The sequence below is a fragment of the Camelus ferus genome, chromosome 6 (assembly GCF_009834535.1).
Source record: "Camelus ferus isolate YT-003-E chromosome 6, BCGSAC_Cfer_1.0, whole genome shotgun sequence".
Lineage (NCBI taxonomy): Eukaryota > Metazoa > Chordata > Mammalia > Artiodactyla > Camelidae > Camelus > Camelus ferus.
In genome coordinates, this window is record NC_045701.1 from 18,402,567 (window position 1) to 18,425,270 (window position 22,704).

General features: G+C 35.9%; 1 long non-coding RNA gene across 2 annotated transcripts in view; it reads left to right on the top strand.

The window, feature by feature from the left end:
• Positions 1-22,704, top strand: part of LOC116664123 — a 379,946-nt gene that overhangs the window by 99,092 nt on the left and 258,150 nt on the right. The gene's annotated exons all lie outside the window — the stretch shown is intronic.

A 22,704-nucleotide genomic window follows, 5' to 3' on the forward strand; every position in this document is an offset into this window, starting at 1 on the left:
TAAAATATGAATAATAATTATTTCTAGATTTTAGGAATAATGTATTTGTATTATTATTGTGTAATTTTTCTAAACTTTCTGCAATCAATATGTGTTTATAATTATAATTTTAATTGTTTTGATAATATAATGAGTATGAAGTATTTCAGACTGAAAGAAAGGAAATTTGTCCTGTGTTAAGCCTCCTTGCTTAGTAAATGTCAAGATATTTTAATATTATCAAATGTTTTTTATATGGAATTTGTATTTTCAAATGTCTGATTTTACTCTGAGAAGTAAATATCCCATTCTCTGAATTACAACATTGTAATTACTTTGATCAGACTCTGAGCATTAAAGAGCTGTTAAAGCCAGGGATGTAACTTCCTTTCCTGTGACATTTAAACATATCCCTCCCATTATCTTTGAAGTATAATCCACCTTTGTCTGGAGAACTGATCGGATTCTTACCTCAAATGTTTCCATATATTATTATACTTCAAATTATATTTAATATGAAGAGACTTTGACTTGCTTCATGAGTCAACTGTGAACCTTTTGACCTGCTTATCAGTATAAAGTCTTTGCTCAGGCTGTGTTATTTCTTCAATATCTTCAAAAATTCTGTGATTTTTAAAGAATTAACTATTTTTTTTAATGAATCTAGATACATTCAGCAACTTATACTGGGCCTTTCTGTAAGTAGATAGAATCTCCTAACTTATGACCCTCAAAGTTCCAAGTGCTTTAATTCCTTCTCTTAAAGGGATATCAATATTATTAATTACTTATTTTTTTCAATTGATTATCTGCAATGTAGAAGCACTGGTAGATTCTGTGAGTGTTACAAATATGCGTAAGACATAGGAGCAGACTTTCAAAAGTACATAATTAGGGAGAAACACAGTTAACTCAAATATGAGGCAAACTGTGATGAAAGCTGTAATAAAAGAATCAATTAGTTGTTTTGTAAATATAGGGATGGGAGAGGTTATTTTTAACTGAATGGATACATACAGACATCTTTCATAGCCAAGATGCCTCATTAAAGAAGAATGTCTCATAACTTGATAACAGATGAAGGTGATGGCAGCACAGTGGGAATGAGATTTATGCTAGAGAATAGTTTGTGTATAGACCAGTTAATTTTGCTGTTTAGCAGCCTGCATTCTAATACCAGCAATCCTTTTGACAAAAGATATTTCTAGTCACAGTGAAAGAGCGCAAAGCCATCTCCACTGCTGGAAAACAAAGCAAAGATCACTTTCTGGTAATCTGGGGACAGTAGCTGCAGCTTTATGTGTGAAGGATGCAAGTTTGCTCACTGGATTGATGGCTCCATTTGACATGCTGTATTGGCAATATTGGATTGACCTGATCACAGTCATCTATAATTATGTGGCTCACAATATCATCATGAATTCAATGGAGTTTTCTAAAAGTTAAAGGAGACAATATTTAGTAATCAATATTATATTTTAAGAACAGTATCTAATTAAATTTCCCTTGCTGAATAGAGGATGCCTTTGTCCTGATTAGATCATTTCCAAAGTCAGATTCCTCAGTTAACCATTATACAAACACTGAATAAGGAGACTGAGGCTGATTTTTTTTTTTTTTTTTTTTTGCCAGGATTCTGGAATTTATTGGCTAATGATGCAATTTCAGGTGTACATTTAAGTTTTTCCTTTATTCTGCCCCTCACTTAGCTCCAGTAAGGGATATGTGCGTAAGAGACCTGCTCACGCCTCTAAACATTGCTATAATCAGCGAATATAATCTGTCCAGAGCCAGCTAAATGAAAGTTCAAGAAAAATGGAAAAATGGGTTTCAGAAAATAGCTGACTCCAAGAAAGCTAAGGTTAACGGAAATGCATTCATTCTGAAAAGCATCTATTAATCAGGACTCTGTCTATTTGATTAAAAGCCCTTCCGGTAAAAGCAACAGAAATCCATTTAAACTAACATGTATAAAAGGGAATTTATTACAAAAAACAAGGAAGTATGCCCTAGGACCTAGGGAAAAGTCTCACCAGGACTGATACCAGGCACCAAGGCATTCTCAGTCTATATGTCTCTCTGTATTGCTTCCTGATTATCTCTTGCTTCTGCCTCTGTGTTCAGGTCCAGGCTGCTCTCTTTCTGTGCCTGTGATTTGATATGCACATGTGGAAAGTTCACCATACTACAGTGAAAATGTTGATTATAATAAATTTGTTTTTCTTTGAAGTTCAAGTATTATTAGACACTGACATGTGGGACCGAATCCCCAATTTTTGGAAGGTCCTAACTGGCACAGTGGCAATCAGGTATCTATCCCATGTGCTTTCAGATATGGCCAGTTGTGCAGGATCATATAATATAAGCATAGATGCTCATGTGGGGAATTTCTACAAAAGTCTCCCCTCCTTGAGGAAGAAACTTTATTTGAAAGTGTTTCTACCCTACTGTTCACATAAGGACTTTTCTTGAGGAGGGTGAGAATTTACATGAGTTGTTTAACATCAGATAGCACATAAGGGGCAAAGCTTTATCACCATTTCCCTTAACCTTACTGAGAAAGTATATTAGAAATAGCAAGGATAGCTCCAGTTTCTTTACTGTTCATACAAAATACCTCCTGATGAATTTCCCGCCTTCAGATGCAGTCAGTCTGTGAGGCAGATAAACGTCATACCCCCACACCCTGATGGGATGAACTAACAGGACAGATCTAGACCGACTCCCCATAGGTTCTCTCCAAAAATGAGGACAAGACTTAATTATTCAAACTGATTTGGGAGCTCTAAGTCCTAAGCCATTCCAGAAGCCACACTGAAGGCACTATCCACCTGTAGATCCCTCCACTGATGTAGGAACCGGTTGGGTTGAGTTAGTTTTAAACAATACTTTCTTTCCAGGGGTACTATGCATGCCCCTGAGATTTTGCTTCCTGTGAGGGAACCAGGTAGTATATTGTCTGCCTCCCTCCCAGAGAATAGAGTGGTTTTTACCTTTCTCCCTGGAAGGCATTCAGGTCAGCCTCACTGACTGGGCTTGTACTAAGTGAGAGAATTGCCCTAGACTTCCTCTTCCCTGGCCAAGGTAGATTCTGTGCAATTCTTATACATTCTACTGTATCTAGATTAATGCCTAGGCCAAGTAGAAAAGTCACTACAAAAATTTAAGGAGGAAACCCCTTGTTTTCTATGATGGGTACTGATGGTTTATGAGATTTGTTCAGCTGGGACCCTGGGAGACATGGCTGAGGTCAATACTGGTCCACTTCTTATTCTAAGAAATTGTTCTCAAGTATTATGTTTTTGTTTGTTTTATGTTATGCAAATTTATATAAGCAGCTTACAGTGCAGCCTCTAAAGAATCTTGATAATCAGCTTAGAAATCATCTTTTGGGCTGTTTGGGTTGTGGGATTTTATTTTCCTACTTTGGAAGATACCACTATTTTCCAAGACTAGCTGTTGGTTAATGTGAGTTTGTGTGGTGTAGATTTTAAATTGGTTCATTCTGTGGCTGTGTCTGGATTTCTTTCTGGCACTAGTGCCCACATGTCAGGAAAATCCCCGTTACTTCAGTAGGGTATCAGGAAGATATTTTCTTGGGGTAGTGACTCTTCAAAGTCAGGATAAATAGGTACTCTCAGTGATACAAATCTTCAGCTATCAAAATGCTTCCATGTGATGAATAAGTCTTCCAAGCTTTCCAGGTCTGTGAAATGAGGCAATGTCAGTGGGGTTCTGCCAATATTTTACTGAGCCTCTCTCTTTCAGGGGAAAATTTGGGGGTCTTCAAAAATTTCTTCATTTTTTTTCTTTCAATTCCTTCATCATTTATGTAGGTTTCTGGAGGTGAGAAGGGGGTTATCAAGTTGCTGTCTTAACCAGAACTGTGGTGTTCCCTATGAATCACACCATGTCGCTGAATATTATATTGGATGTGAAAAAAGCAGGTGGAATGTATTGTCCTGTGAAGTGACATCACATGTTTGTAGAGCCCTGCCAACATAATCACTTAGTCTGCTAATGGCATGCCATTCTGGATCTCTAGAGAGCTCCTGAAGTAAGAGTTATCAGAGCTGTGGCCAGATGCAGTGAACCAAAAACCACAACACATATTCTATTGAAGGAGGTGTTGTACCTCTCCCAGGTGTTGTCAGTTTTCATGATAACTACTATTTACTGAATACCTCATTATTGCTTGTTTCTGTAGTAGTCAAATTGCATCCACTTTTTTTCACTCTCCATAACACTTATTATGGTTCCTGTTTTTCACATAAGGAGGCAGGCTTGAAAACAAGTCATTTAACCCAGTTACACAGCTTGGAAGTGGCACAACTAAAATTTGAATGAAGAAGTTTCTGGCTCTTAACTCCATGCTATTTCTATAGGGTAATGTGATGAAATACATAAACTATTAATAATCTAGGCAAAGATCTCATTCTAAATAACTTTATGCCCGTTGTTCTTGATGTGACTAAGAAAATTACAAACACACAAACTCATACGCTGAGAAAAGACAAAAGCAGGACAGTAAATGAAGAAAATAAAGGGAGAAGTTCAAATCATTGAATATAGACTCATCAGTCTAGATATCTGGAAACTGAGTGTCCCAGAGGGGACAAGGTCAAGTAGACACTTCATAAATATTGAGTGATGATGACACAAGGAATTTTTATACTCTGGGAAAGTTTTGAAGGCACAGTCTATAAGAGGTGACTTTTATGTCAAATATTTAGACAGAATAAATAAATTAGGCTTCTGACTAAAGGTTCCCAAGGATAGAACTGGTAGAAATAGTAGGCAACAACAAGAACAGCAAAAAAGCTAGAGAAGTATTTTGTATTCTTGGATATCCAGCTAAATACTATAATTAAGTAAGTCCTGTTTTATTAACTTTTTAGGTTTCGAGACACAGAATCTTATTAGTAGTGTTCATGAAAATGTCTGCAGCTTAAGGTTTATGAATACTGACATTCTGAAGTGAAGACAAAGATACTTCATTAATTTTGAAAGACAGATTTTCAAAACTAGATTACAGTGTTTTCATTTGATTTAAAAACAGTGGGACTTGGACATATAAAATAATTAATGAGAATATTTTATAAAACAAACTAATAAAACATAAGACAAAGAACTAATTTTAAGTTACATGAAACTAGATTTAATGATTAAGCAACACAGAAACTAGATTTCTCCAGAGATATAAATGTGATATCTTCCAGAACTTTGAATATTGCCATGAATTGGTCAAACAGAAACTGAAGTTAGTAATGATATTAGTTGAAAACTATTTAAATTGTGCTCCATAACAATTGATCAGTTCTGATTTGGCGTTTTTGGCTTTTGAGGGGGAAAAGGTAGCTAGGTGTATTCTTACAATTGGTGCCATGGTAATTACCTAATACAATAATACATGGTACATTTCCAATCTAATCTCAAACCATTTTTAAAGATTATTTTATTTAGTCTCACAGTAATCCTGTGTATTTATTTTCCATTTTATAGATGAGGAAACTGTAGTTCAGAAAAAAACTAACACGCTATAACTCAAAAAGTGAAATCAAATTTGCCTCTTTTAATTCCCAGCCCCATATTCCTTCCATTTCACCGCAGTATTTTCCAGTCATTGTTTCTGTCTATTATGAATAATACTGTTTTAAACATTTGTGTACATGTCTTTGAATACTTATGTTATCAGATTTCTTGGGTATATACCTAGAAGTGGAAATGCTGAGTTGTACAATATTTTTCTGAGACTGCATCCAATATTGTATATTTTATGAGGTCTTTCCTTTCTGTCTCATGAAAACATGAACTGTTCTTCATCCATACGAACTCCATATACTGTTTTGAACCTTTGCCTTTCAGTGGTTCTCGTGAAGGACTTTGGGTAATTTCTTCCCATATATGCACAAATCTGTACTTAGCCAAAGATATGAGGGGACCATCTGCAGATCTTCAGTGCTGTCTGTCTGTGCTCTTGTTCCTATAGTACATTTCCTCATGGACTTGAACAAATTGGCCTGACTTCTTATCTCCTCCTCTCTACTCAGCAAGGATACTGAGCTTTTTAGGCATGCCTCTGCTCTGTACTTCCTACAGAGATCTGCATCCAGACTGTAAGCTGCGGGAAATACAGAATTCACCTTATTTATATGTACTTCTTCTATTAGAAGTCATAATCTGCTGCCTGGCACTCAAAGTCTGAAAACTGTTGTTTTATATATTATTTTACTGGCTTTCTAATTTTTTGAAGTGGAAGGGTAAATTTAGTTCCCTGTTATCACACTGTGGTAAGAAGTAGAAATCACTGAGTTCTGTCTATTTAAAGAGTAAATTTAAAGAATAGACTGAAACTCAGAAAATGTATTCATCACTCATCACTATTCTACCCAAAGACATATCTATCAGCAGAGGACCCAGCCATTTTGGTGTAACATGCTTGAGAACAACTTCTGTCCAGTTACTAGCTAAACATTAAGTAACACAGACATGGGAAGAACTTTTAGAAAGTCTGAACAGAAATGGGGATATTAAAGATACCTCCTCAACTTTATCTATATATTTAATTCCTATTCAAAAATCCCACAGGTTTTTTTTTTAATAGACATAGACAACCTTATCCTAAAAGTCATGTGAAAAGGTACAGATTTTAGAATTGCTAATGCAGTCTTCATAAGGAAGAATGAAATAAGGAGAATCACATTTCTCTATATTAATGACTAACTATGTAGCTACAGTAATCAAGGGTGTGGTACTGGCAGAGAGACAGACACATTGATCAAAAACAGAGCTGAACAGAGAGCCCAGAAATAGATCTAAAGAAATAAACCCCACTGATTTTTGACAGAGGTGAAAAAGCAATTCAATGGAGCAAGGATAGACTTTCCAACAAATGATGTTGGAACACTGGACATCAGTAGCATCCCCTCTACTACCAAGAAGGAAAGAAAGAATGAAAGAAAGAGAGGAAGAAAGAGAGTAAGAGAGAAGAGAGAAAGAAAGAAAGAGAAAGAAAGAAAAAGAAGGAAAAAGAAGGAAAGAAAGAGGGGAGGGAGGGAGGAAGGAAGGAAGAAGGAAGGAAGGAAAGAAAAGAAAAAAGAAAGAAAGAAAAAGGAAGGAAGGAAAGAAGGAGGGAAGAAAGAAAGAAGGAAGGAAGGAAGGAAAGAAGGAAAGAAAGAACCTAAACCAAACCTAACACCTTATACCAAAATTAATTCAAAATGGACTATAGACAAATGTAAAACTATAAAACTTTTAGGAAAAAAAAAGACAGGGGGCAAAAACTCTTCAGGTCTAGTTTAGGCAAATAATTCTTAGAATTGATAGCATAACCACAGTTCATAAAATTAAAAATTGATAACTTGAAACTCATCAAAATGAAAAACTTGCTCTTTGAAAGGATGTGAAGAGGAAGGAAAGACCAGCTACAAGCTGGGAGAAAATATTTGTAAACTACATATCTGGATTAAAAAGAGTAGTATGTAGAATATATAAAGAACACTAATAACTCAACAGGAATAAAACCAATAATCCAATTGGAAAATGGCCTAAAGGCATGAATAGACATTGCAGTGATGAGGGCATACTGATGGCAAATAAGCATGGAAAAAGATGTTCAACATCATTAGCCATAGGGAAATGCATATGGGAAAAGACCACAGTGAAATACTACTACACACTTACCAGAATGGATAAAATAAAAAATAATGATAACATAAGATGCCAAAGAAGTGGAGAAAATGTATGACTCATGCATTGCTGGTGGAAATGTAAAATGATGTATCTACTCTGAAAAACTAGCAATTTCTAACACAGTTAACAATTGCACTCTTGAGCACTTATCCGGGAGTAATGAAAGCTTAACTTAATAGAAAAAAACTATAGTGAATGTTTGCAACAGTTTTATTTGTAAGACCCAAAAACGAATAGGTTCAGATGTCCTCAAAAACTCAATGAATAAACTGTAGTAGATCCATATTATGGAATACTACTCAGCAATAACAAGGAATAAACTACTGTTATATGCAAAATACATTGAATGATTCACCCGGGAATAATACAGAGTGAAAAAAGCCAAACTTGAAAGGTTATACATTATATGATTCCAGTTTTATAACATATTTGAAGTGATACAGTTTTAGAAATGTTGATCAGATTAGTGGTTGTGAGGCCCTAGGGAGGATGTAGGAGTGAGAGAGAAATAGGTGTGGCATAGCTCTTGAGGTGATAAGAATGTTTTGTGTCTTGACTGTATTATCAGTGTCAATATCCTTGTAATATTGTAATATAGTTTTGCAAGATGTTGCCATCAGAGGAAAGTGAGGAAAGAATACATGTGATCTTTATGGAGAAAGAAATAGAATTCACTTTACTAGTACCTACAAGTAATAGATAAACAAACACAAAATAACAACAATAAGCTTTAGGAGTGTGTGCATTATATTAATATAAAATTAGCAAAATAAAGAGTCTAGTTTACAAAAACAATTTTGAGTCATGAAAAGGAAATACAAAGAACATGTGACCCATAACACCAGAGAAAGACAACAAAAACTTTTTTAAGGTCCACATAAGTCATTGGATTTAACAGACAATGACTACAAAGCAGCTATTATAAATAGGTTCAAAGAACTAAAGAGTAGTATATATAAAAAATTTAAAGGAAAATCTCACCAAATATTATTTATCAATAATATCAATAGAGAGGAAAATTATACAAATGAACTAAATAGAAATTCTTGAGTTGAAAATTACCATAATGGAAATGAAAAATTCATTAGAGGGACTCAACAGAAGATATGAAATGGCAGGAAAATGAATCAGTGAACTTGAAAACAGTTCTATTGAAATTATCAAATCTAAGAAACAAAAGGAAAAAGTAAAAGAAAAATGAACAGGTCTTCAGAGACCTTTTAAAACTATCAAATACAGCTACAAGTTCCAAAGGAGAAGAAAAAGAGAAAGGGACAGAAAAATATTTGAAGAAACCATGGCTGAAAACTTCACAAATTTGATGGAAAATATTAATATTCATAATCAAGGAGTTCAACCAACTCCAAGTAGGATAAAGTCAAAGAGTTGGATACCTAGATGCATCAAAATTGTCAAAACCCAAAGCTAAAAATAGAATCTTGAAAGCAGCAGGAGAAAAATGACTCATCATGACTATACCAGTATTTCTCAATAAAACTAGCAGCTGAATTCTCATCAGAAACCATGGAGGACACAAGTCAGTAAGATGATATATTTAAAGTAACAGAATAAAAAGACTTTCAGCCATGAATTTTTTATCTACCAAGACTATTAATCAAAAACAAAATTGAAATTAAGATATCCCCAGATAAAAGCAAAAACAGAAGATAATTTGTCACTAGCAGACCTGCACTACAAGAACTCATGGAGTCTTTCTGGCTGAAATAAAGAGCAGTCAACCAGAACTCTAACCCACAGGAAGAAATAAAGAGCACTGGTAAAGTTAAACACATAGGCAAATATAAAAGAGAGTATACATTTAATTTTTGCAACTTGTTTCTTTTTCTATGTTGCTTAAAAGACAGCTGTTGTAAGTAATAGCTGTAAAACAGTGAGATGGGCTCATAATGTAGGAGTATAATTTGTAATAAAATTGTACAAAGAAGGAGTGAAGGAACAGAGCTATATGGATCAAAGTTTTTGTATGCCATTGAAGTTAAATTGATACTGCTTTAAGTAAAGATAGATGTTAGCTGTAATATGCAGGGCAATCAATTAGAAAGTAACTTAAAAACATATGGTAAAAGAAATTTAAAAAAATTAAAACAGTATATTACAACATGTCTTTTTGATACAAAAGATGGCAGTAATAGATGAATTAAAGATCAGAAAAGACATAAGGCAAACAGAAAACAAAGAGCAAAATGACAGATAAAAATCTTACCTTAGTAGTAATTACATTAATAAAAGTAGACTAAATTCTCTGATCAAAATAAGGGTTTGGCAGAATGGATTAAATTAAAGTCTATGATTAAACTATATGTTATCTACAAGAGAACACTTTAGATTCAAAGACACAAATAGGTTGAACGTAAAAGGAAGAAAAAAGTACCATGCAAACAGTACTCAAAGAGAGTTGGAGTGGCTGTACTAAATCCGACAAAACAGACTCTAAGAAAAAAATTTTTACTAGGAAAAAAAAAAAAGAATTTAAGAATTTATAGCAGTAAAATGGTCAAACCATTAGATGTGTGTAACAATTACACATATACACAACTGACAACAGAGCCCCAAATACATGAAGCAAATCTGGCATTTTTGAATGATCCAAAAATAATATTAAGAAAGCAATTATATTTATATTGTCAAAAATAATGAATATTAGGAATAAATTGAACAATGAATTACTGTAAGACTTACACTGAAAATTACAAAATATTATTGAAAGAAATTAAAGAGGAACTAAGTAATTGGAAAGGATAAGCCACAGCATGGTTGAAAGAGTAAACATTTTAGGGTGGTATTACTCTCCAAATTGATTTAGAAAGTTATCACGGTCCCTATAAAAAAGCCAACTGCCTTTTTTATGCAGAAATGGACAAATGGATCCTAAATTCATACAGAAATTCAAGAAATCCTGAGTAGTCAAAACAGTCTTGGAAAAGAAGAACAAAGGTTGAGGTCTCACATTTCCCAATTTCAAAACTTCAAACAAAACTACAATAATCAAGATAGTATTGGCTAACAGATATAAATATAGATCATTGGAATGGAATTGAAAATCCAGAAATGAACCCTTACATTATGGTCAATTGATTTTGACAAAGTTACCCAGACAATTCAGTGGGGAAAGAACAGTATTTTCAACAAATGGTGCCAAGAAAAAATATATATACAATAAAAGAATGAAATTGGTCCCTTATGGCAAGTCAATATACAATAGTTAACTCAAAGCACATTAGAGAATTAATTTGAGAGCTTAAACTGTAAAACTCTTCAAAGAAGACATAGGAGTAAATCTTCGTGGCTTTAGATTATAGGATAATTTCTTAGATATGACACCAAAAGCTCATTCAACACATAGAAAAATAAATAAATTGGAATAATCAAAATTTAAAAAATACTTTTAGACAAGATACAATAAACCTCCTAGAGGAAAACGTAGGCAAAACATTATCTGACATACATTTCAAAAATTTTCTCCTAGAAGAAATAAAAGCAAGAATAAACAAATGGGACCTAATGAAACTTACAAGCTTCTGCACAGCAAAGGAAACCAGAAATAAAACAAGAAGAAAACCTACGGAATGGGAGAAAATTTTTGCAAATGAAACCGACAAAGACTTGATCTCCAGAATATATAAGCAGCTCATACGACTCAATAAGAAAAAAATAAACAACCCAATCCAAAAATGGGCAGAAGACCTAAACAAGCAATTCTCCAAGGAAGACATACAAATGATCAAAAAGCACATGAAAAAATGCTCAATATCACTAATTATCAGAGAAATGCAAATCAAAACTACAATGAGGTATCACCTCACACCAGTCAGAATGGCCGTCATTCAAAAATCCACAAATGACAAATGCTGGAGAGGCTGTGGAGAAAGGGGAACCCTCCTACACTGCTGGTGGGAATGCAGTTCGGTGCAGCCACTATGGAAAACAGTGTGGAGATTCCTCAAAAGACTAGGAATACACTTACCATATGACCCAGGAATCCCACTCCTGGGCTTGTATCCAGAAGGAAATCTACTTCAGGATGACACCTGCACCGCAATGTTCATAGCAGCACTATTTACAATAGCCAAAACATGGAAACAGCCTAAATGTCCATCAACAGGTGACTGGATAAAGAAGATGTGGTATATTTATACAATGGAATACTACTCAGCCATAAAAACCGACAACATAATGCCATTTGCAGCAACATGGATGCTCCTGGAGAATGTCATTCTAAGTGAAGTAAGCCAGAAAGAGAAAGAAAAATACCATATGAGATCGCTCATATGTGGAATCTAAAAAACAAAAACAAAAACAAACAAACAAAAACAAAGCATAAATAAAGGACAGAAATAGACTCACAGACAGAGAATACAGACTTGTGGTTACCAGGGGGGTGGAGGGTGGGAAGGGATAGACTGGGATTTCAAAATTGTAGAATAGACTACACTGTATAGCACAGGGAAATATGCACAAAATGTTATGATAACTCACAGAGAAAAAAATGTGACAATGAGTGTGTATATGTCCATGAATAACTGAAAAATTGTGCTGAACACTGGAATTTGACACAACATTGTAAAATGATTATAAATCAATAAAGAAGTTAAAAAAAATACTTTTACAAAAGATACCATCAAGAAAGTGAAAAGACAGTCCACAAAATGGGAGAGTATTTGCAAATCCTATGTGTGATAAAGGACGTATAACCAGATTCAAAAAACACCAGTAAACAACAAAATAGCATACAGCCTAATTAGTAATTAGGCAAATGATTGAAATAGATATTTCTCCAAAGAAGATAAACAAATGGCACATGAAAAGATGTTCATCATTAGTCTTCATGGAAATGCAAACAAAACTGTAAGATACACTCTGTACCCCATAGCATGGTTACAATAAAAAAGATGGATAATAATAGATACGGTGAGAATATAGAGAAATACAAACATTCTTACATTGTTGATGGGAATGTGAAATGATATATCCTACTTTTGAAAAAATTTGGCAGTTTCTCAAAATGTTAAACATGGATTTACCATATGACCAAGCAATTTCACACTTAGGTATATACCCAATAGATTTGAAAATCTATTTTCTCACATAAAAACTTGCACATGAATGTTTATAGCATCCTTATGTATTATAGCCAATAAGTGGAAACAACCCAAATGTCCATAAACTGGAAAATGGATAAACAACATGTGGTCAATCCATACAATGGAATATTATTTGGCTATAAAAAGAAATGAAGTAGTTACACATGCTACAGAATAGATTAGTCTTAAAAAATATACTAAATGAAATGAAACACAAAATTCCACACATTTTGTGATTCCATTTATATAAAATGTTTAGAACAAGAAAAATCATATAAACAGAAGGTAGAGTATTGATTGCCAGGGGCTGTGGATAAGGGTATGGGGTTTCCTCTTCCGATGATGAAAATGTTTCGGAATTAGTGTTGATTGCTATACAGCTTTGTAAATACACTATAAACCACTGAGTTGTACACTTTTTTAAAAGGGTGAAGAATATATATGTGAATTATATTTCAATAAGGCCATTTTTTAAAAGTGGATAGATTAAACAGTCTAATCAAAACACAGGAGTTTGCCACACTGGATTGAAAACAAGATCCAACCATGCACTGTCTACAGGAGACACATATTATATACAAAATGTACAAATAGGTTAAAAATAAAGGGATAAAAAAACATATATTATGTAATTGTAACCTACTTCATAGGACTACTTCATAGTCCTGAAAGTGAGGACTAATGGGGAATACAGAGGTGAGATTACATGGTTAACTGAGAGCTCTGTAGTCATAGACATAATGCTTATGCATTGCTTAGTGAGAATACAAAACAATTCCTAAATGATTTGAAAAACACTCGAAAATTATGAACACAGTGACAGACAAGATATATATTTGTAATTCCCAAAGTGGCACATTTGAGAAGCCTGCTTATAAATGTTCTATAAGGGGAAGCCTCATCTTCTAACCACTCTGTTATTCTCAATTGGGTTGTCTCTGGGTCAATCCTTCATCTGACTTTTCCCACATAAAATGTGTAATAAAATCATTTGGAAAGCATTTCATGAAAGTGTCATGTGGATTATAACTCTCCCTGAGCCTGTATCAGCAGGAGAGATTCATTTGAAATATTGACTGCCAGCTTTTCTCTATATCCATACTGAGTGTCTTACTGTGTTTATGAAATTCTTGATAAGAAGCTTTAAGATAAATTGAATAAACTGGCAAAGAAATCCTGGGAATCTGAGTGGAATGGGCCAGTTGTACTCCCTTAAGTCATATTTGCTTGAAAATACGTAGGCAAGGCAGAAGACATGTAATATACTGCCCTTCACTTACTAACCTTATGTTCTTGACCCATGGTTGGTAGACTTACGGACAGGCAAAGCAAAAAGGAAAGGCTGAGTAATAAAAGGAGACTGCAGTTTTTAGGTTTCAGCATGTAATCCTACTTCAGAAGTTGTGTTGTTGATCAGATTTCCTAGATCTAAATCTCGTATGACCTTGAGCTAGTGTCTGACTCTTCAAACCTCATCAGTGTAATAGAGATGATAATAAAATTACCTTATAGGATTGTGGGAGGTTGACGTGATCTAATCACATGTGATACAACACATGGCCTGCCTCATAGTGAATTCTTTTAAATATCAGATATTGTTGTTGCTGTTACTGTGTTACTACTATTATTCTAGATCCATAATCCCTGAATTAAAATTCTGATACCCAAACAACTCTGAAAATCAGAATCTTTTCAACAAATTTTGCACAGACTCGTTTGGTAGCAAAGCGTGACCTGAGATATGTGATATTATTTATAGATTTTTTAAACTCTCATTTGATGTGTATGTTCATCTTGTTTGGCTTATGTTTTTGATTATGGGATGCTTCCCCAGACTTCGCTGGGAGTGTTCAGTAATATGTACCATATCAACTTTCTAAAATTTGAAAAATTCTGAATTTGAAAGTCCATTTATCTTAAAGAGTTTTAGATAAGGAATGGTTGATCTGTGTCTTCATTATTATTACCATCACAGAATATCATGAAGTTAATGATATTTTCTTTGTACATAGCAGGGAGAAATTAGAAATTCTCCTGGGAAATGGTGCCACCAATAAGTGAGAAGTGAAAAGCCAACACTGCAGTTAATTACAGTCCTTGCCTCACATTGGTACCTTCTGACTCAAATGTCTAGAAAAGGATTAAAGATAAAACAGAGTTAAAATCTAAAAAAGAAGAGAGCAAGAGAACTTAAAATGGTTACTCACACTTTATTGCATTCTTTGAAAATGAGGTATTATTTTGCAAGTATGTAGCCAAATTAATATTTTTCCTATTCAGCTAATGATGGAACATACTGAAGAGCAGAGCTGAACAGAAAATCAGTAATGTGGACTGACAATAGAAGAAGTACTCTGCAAAATTATCCCTGATTGGGAATCACTGCCTAGAAACTTAAGGAAAATAGTCCAGGCAAAAGAAACTCAGTGATACACACCCAGTGCTGTACTGAAAGAAGACCCAGTGATCTCTTGCCTATTTTCAAGTTTTGGATAAATTTTGATAGTCTCTAACTCTGTAAAACAATTCTACTTGCCCCTTTGATGCAGGAAAGCAGGTATGGGGTGTGAGGAGGGCCGTGTCCCAGGCTTTGGTTAAGCCCCTGAGATGTGCCCCACCAAATGTGGGTTCTTGGCTTCGCGCAGGAAAAGAATTCAACAGTGAGCCACAGTTGAGTAAAGTTAGATTTATTCAGAAAGATGCATTGAAAGGCAAGAGAAAGGCCATGAGGTGTTGGGTTGGGTGCTCAGATTAAAAGTAGGTACAGATTCCATAGACAGAGTGCGGGCTGTCTCCAAATGGAGAGAGAGAGAGGCGGCCATAAGGCGCTGTGTTGCCAGTTTTTATGGGTTTGGTGGCTTCACGTGCTAATAAGTGGAAGGACCAGTCTAAGTAGCTAGGGGAAGGGGCTGGGATTCCCAGGAAGTTGGCCACTTCCCTCTCTGACTTTTTGTGGCTAGCCTTGGGACTGCCATGGTGCCTGTGGGCATGTTATTTACCATGCTGATATATTACAATGGGCGTATAATGAAGCTCAAGATCTGCTAGAAGTTAAATCTCCCATCATCTTGAGCCTCAAGGCCTACTGGGGGGTTGAATCTTCCACCATTTTGATATTAAATATGACAGTATATGGAGGCATTTTTGACTGTCACAACTCAGGGGAGGTATGCTACAGGCTAGGAATGCCCTAAACATCTGCAGTGTGTAGGCCAGCCCCCCGCAATAACATGCCAGTAGTGTCAGCCGATTTGAGAAACCCTAATCTAGGGGGAGAGGTTAACTTAAACATTTTTGTCTAACAGGGATGAAAATAATTTCTTACTGTTGGAAAAAATAACTCCAAATTAACAGTTTTGTGCCCTGTTGGACAACAACCTTGTGTTCAATGCTGCAGTCTTATCTTTAAAATTCTTTCTTACTTTGCCTGTAAATCTCTTATCTCCTTGAATGTATTTGGAGCTGATTTCACACTAGTTTTTCCATTACTTACAATTTTTGACATGTGTTCATTTTATATTTGCATGTTGGCTATATATTTTAACCTTTTGAAAACTATATCTTAGTAATCAGTTGGGGTACCAGCTAAAAGAATGGATAACTTGGGGGAACTTTATATTTGAAGTTAATCCATTCCTTGGCTTTCAGGGAAAGGGTGAAATGTCAGGCATTGCCATATTCGGTGTAGGGGTTCCATCATGCTTACATAGCTTTAATTTTACCACGCATTTCTGGGTCTCAGAGATGCCACTGCTGATTATAGATTCCACAATTCTTTGACCCTCATTGAGCTCATCTTCCTACTCAGGTAACCACCCTACATTTTTTGGAGTAAAGATGTCTTATGCTTTCCTTCCTAACTTTAAATTGATGTTCAGCTGAGATTGTGTCTGTTTCCCACAGTCTGCTCTTCTTTCATCTCGCTATCCTGGGGGGAGGGGTAGTTTTCTGCTAAGACGTGAGATTCCCTTTGCTGTAAAAAGGATCCAGTTGTCCTGTGTAAGAGCAGGTTTGAAGTTGTCTGAGGCCTTTATCTGGGCCTCCGGGGGAAGAGTGTCAACATACAATAGGCCTTAATTAGCACCCAATCTGCTGAACTGAGAGCTTCTGCCACCTGGAAGCGGCCTCTATTTTACATGACAAATCAACAAAAGAAACCACAAAAATACATTTGGATATTTGAAGTAGTAGAAATAACTTGATTGTTGTACCAAAATTATTTCAAATTTTGGTACAACCTTGGTACACTTTGGCTCCACCCTTTATTAGGTGTTTGACTTTTGGTAAATTGTACATGGTCTCTGAATCTCTGTTTCCTGCCTGTAAAACTTCTCTAGCAGAGTTGCCGTGATAATAAATGATCAAATTAGATGTGAATTATATACCGTAAAATTTCATTAATCTATGTTGGTATTTGTTAGACATAGATAATTATATTTTTATTCATTACATCGTTGATATTCATGAAGAATAGCAGACTTTCTGAAATACTGCAAACTTGGTTACACTACAGAATATCACTTTTGCAATATACCATTACAATAAGTTCGAGTCATACTAAATGTAGTTATTGAAAGTAGAATGGACTAGGTTCACTCTTTCACTAAAGATCTTATTTCCAAGTCTTGTGATTAAAATTCGTGGCTCAACAAAATTATTATGCAAAATGCAATGGACTTTCTAGTTTTTAGCAAATAGTTAAAAACATGAAAGTCATATATGCAAATTACAAGCAAGTATTGCATAGCCTCCTTCATAGTGGAATAATATTCTTGTGAAAGTCTTATGAGGGAGAGAAGGAAAAGGAGTAGAAGTGAGCCTTTGGAGGGTTCAGTCAGGTATGAATATTGTGTGCTAAAAGGTGGATTGGGAGAAAGTGCAGGTGTGATTGGTAAAATAAAGTCACCTCACCCCTCAGAAAAAGAAATCTATGTCCTACTCCTTGACACTGGTGAATGTTGCCTTACATGGACTGTAACCATAGAAGTAGAAGTTAGAATGATTCAATGAGAAAGGCTCAACCTGCTTTTGCTGGCTTTGAAGATGGAGGAAGAGAGCTGTGAACCAAGGAATGCAGGCAGCTTCTAGAAGTTGGAAAAAGGCAAGGAAACAGTTCTTCCTGAGAGCTTCCAATAGGAATGTAGCCCTGCCTTGATTTTAGCCCCTTAAGGCCCACTTTGAACTTGCTGACCTCCAGAACTATAAGATAATAATTTTGTGTTGTTTAAGCCAGCAAGTTTGTGATAATTTGTTACAGCAGAAATAGGAAGTTGATACAGCAAGGAGTCTTACTTGTTGATGAAACACATAAGGAGAACATAGATGAGGTGTATCTCCTTTTTTAATCCCTGGGAGTTGAAAGAGGAAGGGAAACCTGTTATGCAAAAATTAAAGGGAGGCCATCAAAGGAAGTGAGATCCCAGAGCACTCATATAAGCCTGGATAAAAGACACATAGGTGCACATCTCATTCATTAATGGGAATAGAGGGTGGATTTTGTTTCAGTGTTGGAATGGGGAAAGGAATTGCAGTGATTGAACTATTCATTCATTCAGTCATTCACTTGACATCTATTTAAGATGACTTACTATGTTTCAGGCACTGGGCAGTAGATCCAGTATTGAACATAATGGACACCATCTATTTCCTTCAAGAGCCTACTATCTTCTGAAGAAAAAAGACAATTAACAAATAAAACACAATTAGATATATATGACACACTTCAATAATTGTGTAAAGGAAAAATTAAATTGTTATAGAAAGGAATGCTTACTGAGAGGTTAATTCAGACTGGGAGAGTCAGAAGAAGCCTCCCTGAGAAAGTGGCATTTGTGTTAGAACACAGGGGATAGCCTGGCTAAGAATAATGCAAGTCTTACAGAAGGAGGAAATAGAATATGCAAAGACCTTGTGTTGGGGGAAATTGGGACTATGGAGAATATATTGAGCAAATAAAGAATGTCTAGAAATAAGCTAGCTAGATAGTCAGAGACAAGATTACACAGGAACGTAGGGCTTTTATTCCAATACTTGTATATTCTGATTCTAGAGCACTCTAATTTCCCACATTTAAACTTTAGCTTTAAATGGCAGGATAATGAAATGGCAGAAATGGAAGGTTTTTAGTTCTCATATAGATTAAGTGCTTTAATTGCAAGTCAAAGAAAGTGAGGTACAGGAGTGTTACCTAGGTGGGCTGAAGTTGCACAAGGCAGCTCTGGGTCAAGAACGAAGTTCCCCAGACTCTCAAACACAACCCTTGCCCACACGTGGCACTGTTAACTGCTGAGACTCCAGCAGCTCCAGAAGGGACTGCTTCCAGAAGGGATAGTCTGACAAAGGGTCCGTGGGCCACCCAGTTACAAACCAGCCCAGCCTCCTTGGGATGCCCGAATAGGCAGGCCTCTGGGACACAGAGCAGCTCTGTTCTCCAGGAGAGAAGAGCCCTCTTAATGGAGATAAATATCAAATTTTATGCTTAAGGGAGCTCTCACAGTGCTTGTCACCACAAAGAAAGAATTTGAATTTTTCAAGTTTCACTTTTATTTTTTATTCATTCTAAACTTACCAAGCTCCTCAAGGTCTTCTCGAGGTTGAAATTTCATTGCCAAGAGAAATACTGCGAATGACAAAGAGTCTATTTAATTCTTTATAGTTGATGAATAAAAATACTTTCGTTTCAAAATAAGCTAATGTCTTACTTTTCTGGTTATATATTTCTTGAGCATCTATAGTTCACTCAGTATTTGTTGCCATTTTGTAAGCTGAGAAGTTTTTCTGTGAGTTGAGTGGCTTTTTTTCCCCATGTGAACGCAGATACAAGTAATCCTACAAATATATGTTAAAGGAGCTGTTATTGTGTCATTTAGTTGCATTATGTTGTTACCTTGTATTATAGAATTCTCTGATGTTCTTTGTCTAGATGATGAAATGTAGGCTTTCAGAGCTGAAAGAGGTGGAAGGGGAGAGAACATTTTTCTGTTAAATACCTGTTCTGAGTGACATGAAGTTTTGTTGTCTCAAAAAGAGAGCCTGAGCTAACGAACACCAAAAAAGCACCCAAACTCACCCCATCCCACCGCCAACATCACGGTCGGCTAGGCCTAAATGGCCTTTGCATAATTTGTCCACCTAATTTGTCTACTGTCTGTTAGAACAGCACTTATCAAAGTATGGTTTCAAGACCACTCACCTTAAAGTCATCCCCACCTGCATACCAAAGACTGAGGAACAATGCTGTAGACCTACTCATTTTCAAGTACTATGAAAACAGCTGCTACATTGCTGTTCCTTGGGTTTACATATTAGATTACAAAGACCTAGCTAAATTTTTCATAACATTCCTATGTAGACTTATATAATTGAGCATTTGAGGTTAGACTCTCAAAAAAAAGAAAGACTTTGGATGCATTGGATAAATAAGGATGCAGTGATGCCAGTTATAGGTCTGCCAACAACCCTTGTCCCCAAAGCAGGACACATTCACAGTCTAAATTTCCTTCTTCGAAATCCTGTGGTTCTTGATGAATGTGAAGACTGTGTCTTCTGGAGGATGATATCAACGTTATTTATTGGATGAAACAAAGAACTGAGCCAGGATCAAGTATGTCTCCAATCTAGCAAGATACCCACTTAAGTTACACTAGGTTCTAACTACAATTTAGTCCCCCTTCTTTAAGGACATTAGAAGAAGAGGGTATAGTCCTTACTATCCCATCCCATTAAGGTTTTATGTAAGAGAGAAGGCTGTCTTTTCATTGGCTTAGTTACTCTGCATATCTATTCATTAGAATCAGGGGTCTAATTCTTTAGGCTCAGTTGTTTAATTTAATTTAATAAATCTGAGTCTATTAGTGATAATACACTGAAATATTGTGTATTCTTTAGTATAAAATAAGAAAGGTTATTAATTTTTTCACTGTAATTACAATATTTGCTATTAATAAACAAACTGGTACTTGAGTTCCTTTACTTAATCCCCAAGGAAAAGAAATCATAACCAGAAACTAAAAAATTTCCTCTACAATTACATGTACTAAATGGTCACATTTGCATTACAGTAAAATAATAATTTACTTAATATTGTCTGTAGGTAATAAAATCAAAATCATTGTCTGCAAATAATAAAATCAAAATATATTGAGTAAACACTTCATTGTTGCCATCAGAAAGGTTAAGTGACTTACCTAAGGTCACACAGCTCTGAAGAAGTGGAGTTGAGATTTGAACCTAAGTGGTCCAGTTCTGGAGTCTTATTCCTAAACACTACAAGTTTCCTCCACACAGGGCAAATGAGCACATGTAGGATAAAGGCCAATAACTGTGGCCTTCCTTTATTGATAACTTTCTGTCTGGCCTCAAGCAACATTCTAACATGACATATGAGATCTCACCCTCACACCCCCACCCCACCATGTCCATGCCCTGTACAATCTCCTCCATTTGAGTATGGTTGAGACCCATAAATCTGATGGAATATCACTTCTGTGATTAGATTACTAACCAGCTGGCTTTGAGTTCATCAAAAGGGAGCTCATCCTGGGTGGGCCTGACATAATGAAGTGAGCTCTTTAAAAGAAGAAGTGTCAGAAAGTTTCTCTCTAGCTAACTAGAAGACAGAGTAGAAATGGCTTTATAGCTCCTAGGTAGAGCCAATAGCCATTTAGCTTGGGAGAGGACCCTGAGCCATCATCTCGGGGTCAGCCACCAACACTTTGATTGCAGCCTTGTGATGCTCTGAGCAGTGGACCCAGTTAACTCATCCTTAATTACGGTAATTTGTCATGTGCAATAGGAAATCAATACAGGCTATTGCTGTCTTATTTCTTTGGTATGTCATTCTGGCTCTGTCCCAATGTCCTTATCTGCAGTCACTCATGACCCAAATCATCTAGTGAGGATCCCTTCAGATCCTGCATCTACAGCAAATCTGTGTAAACAAATAATTTCCCATTATCTGTATATTCTGACTCTTTCTTATGGCATCTGGTTACCACTGCTAGATGTATGTCTTGTGAGATAATTACGTTTTCTATGTCCTTTGGTCTCTCTCCGCATCTTACTTGTTGTGTAAAGAAGGTACTTTCTAAAATTGGTTGTTGACCAACTATTGGTTGTTGATTAATATTAAACTTTGTGATCACAGGCTTCATCTGTGTTTTTTCCTACTGAACCTCTAGCAGGTAACACTGTACCTAGCACATAGTAGATACTTAAAAAGTATGTATCAAATGTATGAATATAAATATTACTTTACAGAGAAACACATGTAGAGTCTAAGCTCATTTATTATTTTTTTCAAGCAGCAGATGTATTCAGCAGCTAAGTCATGGTCATTCCATTGCTTTTGTGAGTCTCTCTGTCCTCACAGTGTCAGATGCAGCTGTATCTACACTAGTGCTTAGACAGTATTGCTGAAAGGCCCAGGAATAGAAACTGTCTAGGCAAGAACAGATTCATTTACGTGCATCCTTGACTGGGGCTTCAGAACTAGCTGACTTAGCATGCGGGTTTTGTTTTCAGACATTTGTTTCCCTTTACCTCTTCTAAGCACAAATCAGATGAAAAGAGAGTGTTGCTGTCAATCTGTGAAAAATCAAATGAAGTGAAGTAGCTGTTTTGCACTGAGCAGCACAGTTCTCACTGTGCCTATGTCAGCAACCCAGGCCACACTGGGCCTCCGGGGAATCTCAGGGGTCAGCAGAACACACTGCACATAGCAGGATTTACTACTGATGCTCAGCCCTGGCTGGTGTTACAGCGTCCTCCACACAGTCTGCTGCGTAGTTAACACACACTTTCACCCTCTCAACAGCTCAGCCTGGCACAATGTACAGCATGCGATATACCGTTAATGTGTAAAAAGAAAAACATCACAAGCATGCATTGGAGGAACAGAAAAGGGAACTAACAATTCCAGGGCACTGAATAT